Consider the following 12732-nt stretch of genomic DNA (forward strand, 5'->3'; position numbering starts at 1 on the left):
CGGGGGTGGGAGTTAATCACACTAACCACTACACCACAGAGGCGGACATTTATTATTGCGATTTTTTTAATTTTCGAAGCCCTTACGCGGCATCGAACAAATTGTATTTGCCATTTGAGTTTTGGGAAAATATCGTATTTATTTATCTTTTTTATTTTCGTTAGGGGCTTTACGTCGCACCGACACAGATAGGTCTTATGGCGACGATGGGATAGAAAAGACGTAGGAGTTGGAAGGAAGCGGCCGTGGCCTTAATTAAGGTACAGCCCCAGCATTTGCCTGGTGTGAAAATGGGAAACCACGGAAAACCATTTTCAGGGCTGCTGATAGTGGGATTCGAACCTATCTCCCGGATGCAAGCTCACAGCCGCGCGCCTCTACGCGCACGGCCAACTCGCCCGGTATATTTATTTATCAACACCACCTCAATTGATATCCAATAATAGGTTAAGTATTACGCCTATACTATTTATCAGGGAATCTCGTATTCATATAGCACATACTGTATGACCGTTTAGTATTTGACATTAACCCTCATGGATTCGAATATATCGACCACGCATATATCATTTTCATGGGAATCACACCAATATACAGGTTAGTCCAATCAAAACTTACCTTTGAATTCCTGTCATGTTGTATATCCATCTAAACTGAACTACGATACGTATTTCTGGAGAATCAAACATATTATAATCTCGCACCCCATTTAAAATTGTATTTATCTTCATACCATTAACTCAAAACACTTTGATATAATTTTACCATTTCTCGTTCATAACTCTATATTAATTCGGTCTAGAAAGCCAAGAATAACGGTCGAGAGGATTCGTCGTGCTGACCACACGACACCTCGTAATCTGCAGGCCTTCGGGCTGAGCAGTGGTCGCTTGGTAGGCCAAGGCCCTTCAAGGGCTGTAGTACCATGGGGTTAGTTAGGTTATCACTATATTAATGTGCTATTTACCCGTATGATAATATATTTCGTATTAATTTCAATCCGATAAACATGACAAAGATGATATTAACACGAAAATAATGGGCATATCTTCAAATTAAGTATTCCCTTTCATGAAAACCTCTAAATAAACGGATACAGTATTGCCTAATAGTCCTACTTTCACGACTTTCCCGTATATCACATTTATTTCTAACCTCGACAAAAACCTTTCATGGTCACTTATACCACACATCACTTCATTTTCTGTATATAGAGTTCATCTGTGTTATCAGCACCACGTCTAGAATTTTTTCCCTCTAGTTGGTTCCATCACTTTCTGATTGAGCTGTCCTTCCCATATTAACTTATTCACCACCCAATCAACATTTCATAAGTTCAGATCACCCGCTACAATAACGTTCCTTTATGTGTCGTTCCTTATATAGCTGATTATTTTATCAAGTTATTCTGCATCAGCGTCAGTGATAGACATGCCATGTCTGTACACTCCAAAAACAACAAGTTGCCTATTATCTTTACAGATAAATCTTACGCATAGAATTTCATGTTCCCCATCATTAATATATTCGTAACTTAGCAATTCTTCTTTCACCAGTTCGAATACTCCCCCTCCTATCGTTCCTTACCTGTCTCTACGATAAACGCTCCAGTTCCGTGAGAAAATTTCCGCATCTTTAATATAATTTCTCAGCAATGATTCAGTTCCATTTACAATGATAGGTAAATATATATTTATCAAATAACTTAATTATAGTCGTTTGTTTACAGAAGTTTACCCTTACATTGACCCTTGATGGACAATCACATCAAATTGCTTCATAGGTGATTTTGCACATTATTATTATTATTATTATTATTATTATTATTATTATTATTATTATTATTATTATTATTATTATTATTATTATTCACTTTGCATCGCATCGACACAGATGGGTCTTTTGGTGACGATGCGACGGGAAAGGGCTAGGAGTGGGAAGGAATCGACCATGGCCTTCATTAAGGTGTAAAAACGGAAAACCACGGTAAAAGATCTTCAGGGCTGCCGACAGTGGGAGACGAACCCCGAATGCAAGCTGACAGCTACGTGATTCAAACCGCACGGCCACTTGCTGGTTGGTTTTACACGTGATGGTGTTTTTAACTATCATAACAATCACATCTGAGACTATGAAATCCCCATGCAGTACGACAGGACCAGGATCAACAGAGGTTCATTCCGAACGTTTGGGCTGGAATCACTCATGACCATTTTATTGGTCCCCATTTTTTATGTCAACGTGTAACAGGACGTATCTTCGAAAGGAATTATATCATTTAATGGATGAAGTGCTTCTGGATGTTACCCACCGAAGTTGAAACCTGCACGATAGGGCTCCAGCTCATTTTTCTTTCTTTCTTTCTTCTTTTTTACAATTAAATTGTTCGTGGCGTCGACCTCTGTAGATCTTTCGCCACTACTTTCACCACATGAGAAACCTGCGTGTAAGTGGAATTGCGGAAGTGTAGAGTGTTGAATGCGAGGAAAGGAACGTTAAGGACGACACGAACACCCAGTCCCCAGGCCAGGGATATTAATCATTTACAATTAAAAACCCCTGACCCAGCCGGAAATCGAACCCGGGGCCGCCGAGTGACAGGCGGGCGCGTTGCCCCCTACACCGCGGGACCAGACTCCAGCTCATTTTAGTCTGAGCGTTCCTCGTCATTTGAATCGCCGTTATCCACAGAGATGGGTTGGTCCATTGAATTTTTATCTCTAGAATCATTTGAATTCCATAGTTTATGCAACTCCTGTATTTAATGTTGACGTTTTGAGAGAGGGTATCGTAAACGGATTTAAATTTCTTTTCTTTTTACAAGTCCGCCTCTGTGGTGTAGTGGTTAGCGTAATTAGCTGCCACCCCCGGAGGTCCGGGTTCGATTCCCGGCTCTGCCACGAAATTTGAAAAGTGGTACGAGGGCTGGAACGGGGTCCACTCAGCCTCGGGAGGTCAACTGAGTAGAGGTGGGTTCGATTCCCACCTCAGCCATCCTGGAAGTGGTTTTCCGTGGTTTCCCACTTCTCCTCCAGGCAAATCCCGGGATGGTACCTAACTTAAGGCCACGGCCACTTCCTTCCCCCTTCCTTGTCTATCACTTCCAATCTTCCCCATCCCCCGCAAGGCTCCTGTTCAGCATAGCAGGTGAGGCCGCCTGGGCGAGGTACTGGTCGTTCTCCCCAGTTGTATCACCCGACCAAGAGTCTGAAGCTCCAGGACACTGCCCTTGGGGCGATAGAGGTGGGATCCCTCGCTGTGTCCGAGGGAAAAACTAAACCTGGAGGGTAAACGGATGATGATGATGATGATGATGATGATGATGATTCTTTTTACAATCTTCCTTACGTCGCACCAACACAGATAGGTTTTATGGCTACGGTGGGAGAGAAAAGGGCTAGAAGTGGAAAGGAACCGGCCATGACCTTATTTAAGGTATAGCCCTAGCATTTGTCTGGTGTGAAAATGGGAAATCACGGAAAACCATCTTCAGGGCTACCGACAATTGAGTTCGAACCCACTAACTCCCGAAAGCAAGCTCACAGCTGCGCATCCCCATCCGCACGGCCAACTGGCTCGGTCATAAAGCGGATTTGAACAAATACGAAACAATCCAGGCCTTTTAAAGAAAGTACACCAAAGCATGGAACCACAAATTCAGGCAATGCATCGGCGTAGGAGTAGGCCATACTGAGCATTCTTTGTAATACATTGATATTTTGTGATAACTTGCTTTTTAGTATCACTTTCGTTGTTAGCAACCAAGTACCATAAACATGAAAGTAATCATTTTCAGGACCATGTTCATATGAAGGCTTTTTAATATTTTGTGGTCGGTATACACCATGTCCACAAAATATTTGATGCTAGCTTACATTGCTTACATCCTGTGTGTTTTGGATGCTACCCAAATGCTACATAAGTTTGTTTATAATAGGAATAATTGCATTCTGTAACAGAAAAGGGTGAGGTTTAAGGAAGCGGCACGGCCTCAGTTCGAACGAAGAATAAACAAAAATATAAAATCGGGTGATTTCCAGTAATGTATTCAAATATACCTCTCTTTCCTTAAAAGTAGAATTTTCAATTAACAAATGTATACATATACAAACAAGACAATAAGTATCTTTTTTTGCTAGTTGCTTTACGTCGCACCGACACAGATAGGTCTTATGGCCTAGAAGTGGGAAGGAAGCGGCCGTGGCCTTAATTAAGTACAGCCCCAGCATTTGCCTGGTGTGAAAATGGTAAACCACGGAAAACAATTTTCAGGGCTGCCGATAGTGGGGCTCGAACCTACTATCTCCCGAATACTGGATACTGGCCGCACTTAAACGACTGCAGCTATCGAGCTCGGACATACAATAAGTAAATAAAGTGGTTCAACAATTAATAAGAAATAGATAAAACTATGACAGTAACGTAGGCCAAACTTAGGGAGAAGTGGGCTTCAGAGTAAATGGGAAAGTAAGCTAACAACAATAACAACAACAATGCTTAGAGAGTCCTGAAAAATTCATAATAAAATGATGTGCACACGGAGTGGACTTTCGACCCTCATTTTACACAGTAGATATTCAAGTCTGGTACATTCACGTACGCAAATGAAATTCGAATATTAAACACTCAGCTACTCATAACAGGGAACTACGAGACATGTTCCAGGAAATAAACCCTAATTGGGATATCCTCTCTCACATGCAAGAGCTAAACTCAACTATATGTGTGGCGAACGGGAAAACTAACTCCAAAGAAGAATAGTTTTAGAAAAGGCCTGAAATAGCAAAAGGCTAGGGATACGGAATCACTCGAAATCCTACAATGACAGGAAAAACACGACAACCACCAGGCAAGGTTGCCCAATTTAAACAGGGGTAAACTGTTAAGTACGCTGCGACTAGGAGATACGAACGCTAGAAATTCAAAAGGACCAACAGAGTTTAAATTTAGAATCAGCCTAAACCCCACGGCACTTAACGCCCTAGAAGGGGCCTTGGCCTGCCCAGCGACCGCTGCTCAGCCCAAAGGCCTGCAGATTACGAGGGGGATCGTGTGGGCAGCACGACGCATCCTCTCGGCCGTTATTCTGGGCTTTCGAGACCGGAGAATCACCCTAGCCGCAGTAAAGTTAATATGAGGAGGATACCGACGGTAACACTCTCAAATGTCCTTGTGACATTTAGAAAAATGCAAGTAATGTCTGAAACTTAAGATAGCCTGGCATGGCGATACCTGTATATGGACGTACAAATTACATAGCAATAATTGATTTTATAATATTTTAGGCTTACTTGTCACTAAAATATCGCCCTCAACCAGAAGAGGAGTTGCGGAGAATACCTTTCTCAAATAATATTTTAAATATTGCCCACCTTCATTAGCCCACCAGCAATGGCATAACCGGGCGAGGATCGAGCTCGATAGCTGCAGTCGCTTAAGTGCGGCCAGTATCCAGTAATCGGGAGATAGTGGGTTCGAGCCCCACTGTCAGCATCCCTGAAGATGGTTTTCCGTGGTTTCCCATTTTCACACCAGGCAAATGCTGGGGCTGTACCTTAATTAAGGCCACGGCCGCTTCCTTCCAACTCCTAGGCCTTTCCTATCCCATCGTCGCCATAAGATCTATCTGTGTCGGTGCGACGTAAAGCCCCTAGCAATGGCATAGTGGCACAGTCACACGCGCGGTGTCGCGAGTCCGGGTTCCGAGAGAGTACCATGTCCCTTGCTGAAGAAAATAACGTTTCTTTCATAACTAGCTGGCCGGCCGCTGACATTTCACTCTTAGTGCCATCACAACAATCCAGGAAGGGGTTCTAACCCCGAAAATGAAATGTGTCACAGCTAAATCAAGTTCCGAGAGATAGGAATAGATGGCGCGCAGTATAGGTGCAAGAGAGGTAGACTAATCACAGGGGATGTTGTAGATCATGCCACACTTTCCATTCTCCCTGGAGTTGATAATGTCCCTTTTAAGGAGCAAAGTGATTTCCTGACTGTTTGCCCGTGTAGGCCTACTTGTAGTGTGCGTAAAATGATAATTTTTATTGTGTTGCCTGTAAAAGTATGTGAAGTTTCACATGAGGTGCGAGCGAAAAGGATAGAGTATTTTCCAACGAAATCTCAATCTGAAACGTGAATTAATATCAGAACTCAGTATAAATTGTATTGCAACTGTTTATTCACAATTAGGCATCAAATTAAACCTGGGATTATTGGAAAAAGGAAGTAGTACTGTCCCATGAAAGATCCGATGGGGAATTAGTAAGCAACCGTGTTTGGGTTGTGGTATGTGTAATAGAGTCATAGCAGAAATAGACGAATGCTCTTATACATCAGTCGCTTCTTCCCCTTTTCCGGGAATTTATTTCATTTAAAACAGGTAATGAACTAATCATAGGTCTATCAATAAGCAAGTATGTGGGGTAAAATCATTCGCAATAATTTCGGTTTATTATACGTTCGTCACAGAGTCAAAGTGTAAATGTAATTTCATCCTGTGTGCACCACATTGTCAACGTTGAAAAGGCTTAGTCAGATTATCAGCTTCGCGAAACTTACAGAGTTTTGTTTTTCAGAATGTCGAGAAAGACATACAAAGCGAACAACAATTACGACAAGGTCAACCAGTGCAATTAATCTCAGCCGTGCAATTACTCCATGGCTTCTGCCGAGGACAGTCAAGGATTTGAAAACATACTGCAATGAACAGGTGGTAGATGAACTATACAACAAAACAACTTGTGAACAGTTTAATTTCTTCTCTGCGATTGTTTCGAAATCGATATCGAAACACATGACTTCCCTACATGTAAACCAGTACGCTGGTCCGTCCTCAGGTATTTTTTTTTTTTTTTTTTTTTTTTTTGCTATTTGCTTTACGTCGCACCGACACATATAGGTCTTATGGCGACGATGGGACAGGAAAGGGCTAGGAGTGGGAAGGAAGCGGCCGTGGCCTTAATTAAGGTACAGCCCCTGCATTTGCCTGGTGTGAAAATGGGAAACCACGGAAAACCATCTTCAGGGATGCTGACAGTGGGGCTCGAACCCATTATCTCCCGATTACTGGATACTGGCCGCACTTAAGCGACTGCAGCTATCGAGCTCGATCCCCAGGTAATTAACAGCCGTATGTGTGTGTGGTTCACTCTCGTCTTGTACTGTACTGCAGTAGCTGTCGTCCTTAATACGGCACCTCAGGTTTCAGTCTCTATGTCAGGCATGGCAGAGTCACAGCTGTGGTCAGACTGTTCTACCGTGGCTGGTTTGATCGACAGCTTTTCCGTAACCCGTGCAATGCAATGTGCGACAAGAAGGTTGTGCATGTTGTGATGGTGGCGTTTAAAACTACTTATTCAGAGAACTATGCAAACAAACCTATGAAACAAAATGTGTAAAATGACAATGCATGATAGGGAAAAGTTAGTTTTGTGCTTGTTTTATTTATTTATTTATTTATTTATTTATTTATTTATTTATTTATTTATTTATTTATCTCGTTTTGCAGAGTCCATTTATTTTCTCCATTTACCTACATTTTCTATCACCTAACTGAATAAGTGTAAAGTCTTGTTTATTTATGATTACTGAAGGGAATTTATTTCTTATTAATTTGTGATTAAAATAAATATTATTATGACGGTACATTAAAAAAATGTATATTATCGATGAATGATCACTATAAATATGTTATTTATTAAGCACGTATTTGTATATAAACGTTTTCACCTCCCCACCTTTATTTCAACATGAATGATCTATTGTTTATATGCATTAGTCATTACTTTGAGGGAAATCAGGTATGCATTAATGTTGTTTGTCATCACAGTTTCTCTATAATCCCATTATGTGAAATCTATGTAAATCGAACATACTGTTTCTAAGTTTTCTTACACTGTGAGCTGAAATAACCCTTTTCATTTATAAGTATCCCAATTTTTACTGTTTTCTTAATCCTGTAGAGACCTCTATGCATACAGTACACTGACCCAGGGCAAAGTAAGTCATTAACAATCGTTTACTATGACTGCCATGCTTGCCGCAACCCTCTCGTAGTAGCCAGCGTCCTTGACAGACCTGCTCTACGGAGATGAATAATAATTTATTTTTCTATTGCACTGAACATTTACGTAGTGGGGAAATGGTTATCACATGATATCACTTACATGTATTCCAGTACTATGTGCTTCCTTCTCCATATATTTTATATCTACGTCTGTCCTGAGGCATTTTCCGGTTGTTGTTTCACCTGAGAGAGGTGTTCACTCTCCTTGGCCTTTAAGATCATCACGTTCTTCGTATTTACTTGATATATTTATCAGTGAATAATTTATTTCCTCACATCTTCCATACCACGTCTTAATTTACTTATTTAATGTTGTTTTATAAGGCAAAGCAACATTACCAGCTCGTTTATTGCAATGACTTTCACTGATCATTAGGTATGGTTTTTGTTTATATTATAGCAGCTTTAACCTCATGAATAATTTCGTTTTCATCAATTTCCCGTGTACAATACTCTTTCTATTTATCTATCTACCATAATTTATACTGGGTTCCCAAAGTGAAAAAAAATATCAAAAGAATTACTGTAGACCCAGCCCATGCATACATTGGAGCTTTTCAGTCAGTCAATTCATTATAAAATTTCGTCACAAAACATCAGAATTTCTAACAATAAGCTGCAGTTCCAAGAAGCTTCTGAGTTTCAGAAATTATTTTTCATGTTTGAAATTCCAATTTAGTAATAAATTCATTTAAAAATAAAATAAGTAAGATAATTCGCGTAAAGAAACCGTCAAAACTCATCACAAAATTCATAATTCTATGTATCACCGACCTTCTTACCGTGAGCATGCTCTTAAGAAAAATATTAAGAGTACCGTAATTGAGCTCAAGACGATGAATTTCACGGCTTTGCTCGCGTTTTATGTCCCTGTATTCCTTCCGTGATCCATAGGAGGGACATTTACTCGAGAGAATATTTATTTATTTATTTATTTATTTATTTATTTATTTATTTATTTATTTATTTATTTATTTATTTATTTATTTATTTATTTATTTATTTATTTATTTATTTATTTATTTCCCAATGAAGTGCCTGCGGTGTTAGAATACACTGGTCGATATTAATGCCCAAACCTTCAGAATGTTAGGAAAGAAGTAGGATGGAATAATAAATAATGCAATACTCAAAAATCAGGATTATTTTTGCGACTCGGATCGTTTGGTTTCACTAAGTACCTTTTGTTGAGAAGTCCCTTTTGTGAATATTAAGCAAATGTAAACTGCAAAATATGATTGAAACTACGAGGAAAAATTACGATACGTACTGAATTTACCCTTGTGCATGTAACTTACTATTCTAGTTTATTGAATTCGAAATACATGTATCTCTTCTCTGAATACAGTATTTTAGTAGCACTCGATAAGCCATTAAATAGACCTTACCATGATCTAGAGTAATATAAAGCAGATTTATTAAGATAATTTGAAACAAAATCTGAACGGTGCAAATGAAGTGGGAGAGGAGGAGGAATATGTTTCCTAAGACCTGTTCCTGTTCTCACGTGTATAGTCTGGGAGAAGTTTCAAGAAGGAAACATCTCTAGTAAGAGGAAAGGAAACTATATTCTCTAAACTGTGCTAGTTTTGAAAGTATTTATTGTATAAACTGAGCATTGACATTGGGTCAGTTTCAAACATTCTTTAAGACAGCAATACGTTTTGCACTATAATAATATTTCAATCCTCTCCATGGGATACTGCTTTATTAGTGAACCATTAAATAACTGAAATCAACACAGTAAATTTCCTTACACTCGATATGAACCAGATTTTTTTCATCAAACATCTCTCGGTAACTACCACCGACATCCGTTCACACAGGTACGTTTATTTTCAGTTATTGACGCTGTAGTAAGGCTATGTCTTTGACGTCCATTCTCTTACTATCGGTCTTCACCGTCAATAGGCTGTCCTTAACATAGTACATCTACGGATGCAGGTCCATCATTTTTAAGCACTCTCAAATGTCAATTGACTTTGCCTTGTCTCGATACTGCAACTTTGAACATAGGAGGCAAGCGCTTAAGGGGTTAACTCACTGAAAATATTAATTTCTTCTTGTTTTTCGATACGCTCAGATGGAAAGTGCTAAGATGAGGTGATATGAAGGCAGAAAGAACAATATATATATATATACGAAACATCTAGGCTTTGAAAAATTTCCAACATGTCGTGCCTCTAATAAAATTATTAATGGATTAATGAATCTAAAGTTCGAGGTTTTACAGAAGCCGCACTCGCTGTTCTGTCAAATGTTAGTTCAGAAGAATGTTGACAGGCTGTTTAGTATGTAGTAGATTCAAGGTGACTGTAATGATTACTTATTCGATAGGCGTGCTTGATCATTGTAATAGAAAACTGTGGTTCTTTGTTGGCATCTGGTGTTCAGTATGGTTTTTGATGTTTGGTAATCATTTCTTGTGAAAATAGTGACATAATCTTCATTTCGCCAAGATTAAATTGTAAGTTTGTAAGTTAGGTAGTTCAGGATGGCAGTGGCTGGTAGTGTATTCAAGGAAGTAGAACAAAACTACAATCGATAAAGCTTGTGAGTATAGGTCTATGATCCCCTAAGAGCTCTTACTTTGGACCAAATTTTTGTAGGTGGTGTATCTTTACTGATTTCTTCGCAATATTTTCTCCAGCTTCTTTGCTTCTTCTGTTTCATGTACCTTTTCACATGCGTATTTATGTTTTGAAAATTACAGTTGTTGTCCCACGTGGAAAATCGTCGGTATTGTGCAAAGGCTGATTTTCTCTTCCCGATCATCCGTGAACAATCATCATCCAACCACGGCATTGGTGTACTTCGTGAGTGTAACCAGACGAGTCATTAATTATCTGTAGTAACGCTGCATGTCTGTCAAGAAGATCTGGATAGTTTGGTATATTTTTCTAGCAAATAGTACCCAAGCAGCATGCTTAGTATTCATTTTCAATTTTTGAAATATTTTGAAAGGTTCTGATACGTATGAAACAACATTTCAATAGGAAAATGGTCAAAGCCTATTGAATAGGATATAACTGTCCATGACATATCTGCAGCAAGATGGTAACATCTACCGGTGAGGGCTGGCTGTTGGATTGAGGTATAAAAGTACACCCATCATTCATAATGACAAGGTGGTAATCGTCCAGGACTTCTTGGAGCGCATTTCCTGCAGGACCGTTTATGGCACATCCCCCACACTGTGCCGTTGGCATTAAGATGACAAATGACAAAAGGTGTTTCAAGTTGTTGGAGCAACTGATACCAATCCGCGTGTTGGTAATGAAATGGCGTATGGCTTTTAGTGCCGGGAGTGTCCGAGGACATCTTCGGCTCGCCAGCTGCAAGTCTTTTGATCTGACACCCGTAGGTGACCTACGCGTCATGATGAGGATGAAATGATGATGAAGACAACACATACAGCCAGCCCTCGTGCCGGCGAAATTAACCAATCGCGGTTAAAATTCCTGACCCTGCCAGGAATCGAACCCGGGACTCCTGTGACCAAAGGCCAGCACGCTAAGCATTTAGCCATGCAGCCGGACCGCGTGTTGGTAACTGGTAGCACATGAAGCGGGCTGCAGCAACTTGGAGAGCTTGGTTGAAATTTTGTGTAATTGTAGTAGGCGAATAAGAAATATGTTGTGCTAGTAGTAGCGCCTCCGTAACTATCTGCTCTATCTCAACTGATCACATTATATCCCGGGAAGGGAATTACAATATTGATTCCAAACCATATCTCAGATATTGCTCCAATGGTAACTTTCCTATCATAAAATTCCTCTAAAAGACTTTCTTTATGCAATACTGCGGATTGGGCAATCCACTGTAGTAATTTTAAGTTAGAAGCTATCGTGAATATTTTGCGTTATCAAGTGTCGTATATCGTCCGGTGATGGTATAACTTGTTTGGAGTACAAATTCCTTGTATAAGTTGAGTAATCAGGTTGCAAACACACAGTTCAAAAAATTAGGGGAACATTTTTTTGAACGTATACCATGCTCCACAAAACAATACCTCACACCCAGGTATATTACCAACTAAACCGTTATCCTTTACCGTTGAAGTATACAAAAGAACATCGATGGATTCGCGTTCATTTTCAGAACACAACCGGAAATGTCCAAATAGGGGCGAAAACAAAGTGTTACCAGTCCTCCAGGGTGGATTTTTCTCACAGTTGGAGAGCTTCGGTATGGTGTATGTCCTCCACAAGCATTTATCACAGCCTGGCACCTACGTGGCATGCTCCGTATAAGTCGACGGAAGTCACGTTGCGGTATCAGGTCCCATTCTTCAATGAGAGCCTGTTCGAGGTCTTGGAGAGTCTGTAGTGGAACAGGACGCCCACGAACAAGTCTGTCAAGCCTATCCCACACATGCTTGATGGGATTAAGGTCGGGACTCACTGCTGGCTATTCCATCTCTTGAATATCGAGTTCTCGCAAGACAGTTCTGGTGATACGCGCTACATGAGCTCTGGCATTGTCGTGCATGAGTACGAATTCAGGGCCAACACCGTATGCAACAACCAACACATACTGTAGAGTATCTGCTCGATGCACCCCGCAGCGGTAAGTTTACCACGGACGACGACAAGATTCGTACGGCCGTAAATACTGATGCCACCCCACACATCACAGAACCTTGTCCGAATCGGTTGCCTTCCTGG

General features: G+C 40.3%; 1 protein-coding gene across 3 annotated transcripts in view; it reads left to right on the forward strand.

The window, feature by feature from the left end:
* The window catches only part of LOC136864328 (uncharacterized), a 289222-nt gene that overhangs the window by 150213 nt on the left and 126277 nt on the right, over nucleotides 1–12732 (forward strand). Inside the window, exon 3 of one of the 3 annotated variants that reach the window (XM_067141163.2) lies at nucleotides 10779–10881. The exons of the other annotated variants lie outside the window; for them this stretch is intronic. The gene's annotated coding sequence lies outside the window, so the exon portion shown is untranslated. The remainder of the gene's footprint in view (nucleotides 1–10778; nucleotides 10882–12732) is intronic. 3 annotated transcript variants of the gene reach the window in all.

Source organism: Anabrus simplex, chromosome 2 (assembly GCF_040414725.1).
Source record: "Anabrus simplex isolate iqAnaSimp1 chromosome 2, ASM4041472v1, whole genome shotgun sequence".
Taxonomy (NCBI): Eukaryota; Metazoa; Arthropoda; class Insecta; order Orthoptera; family Tettigoniidae; genus Anabrus; species Anabrus simplex.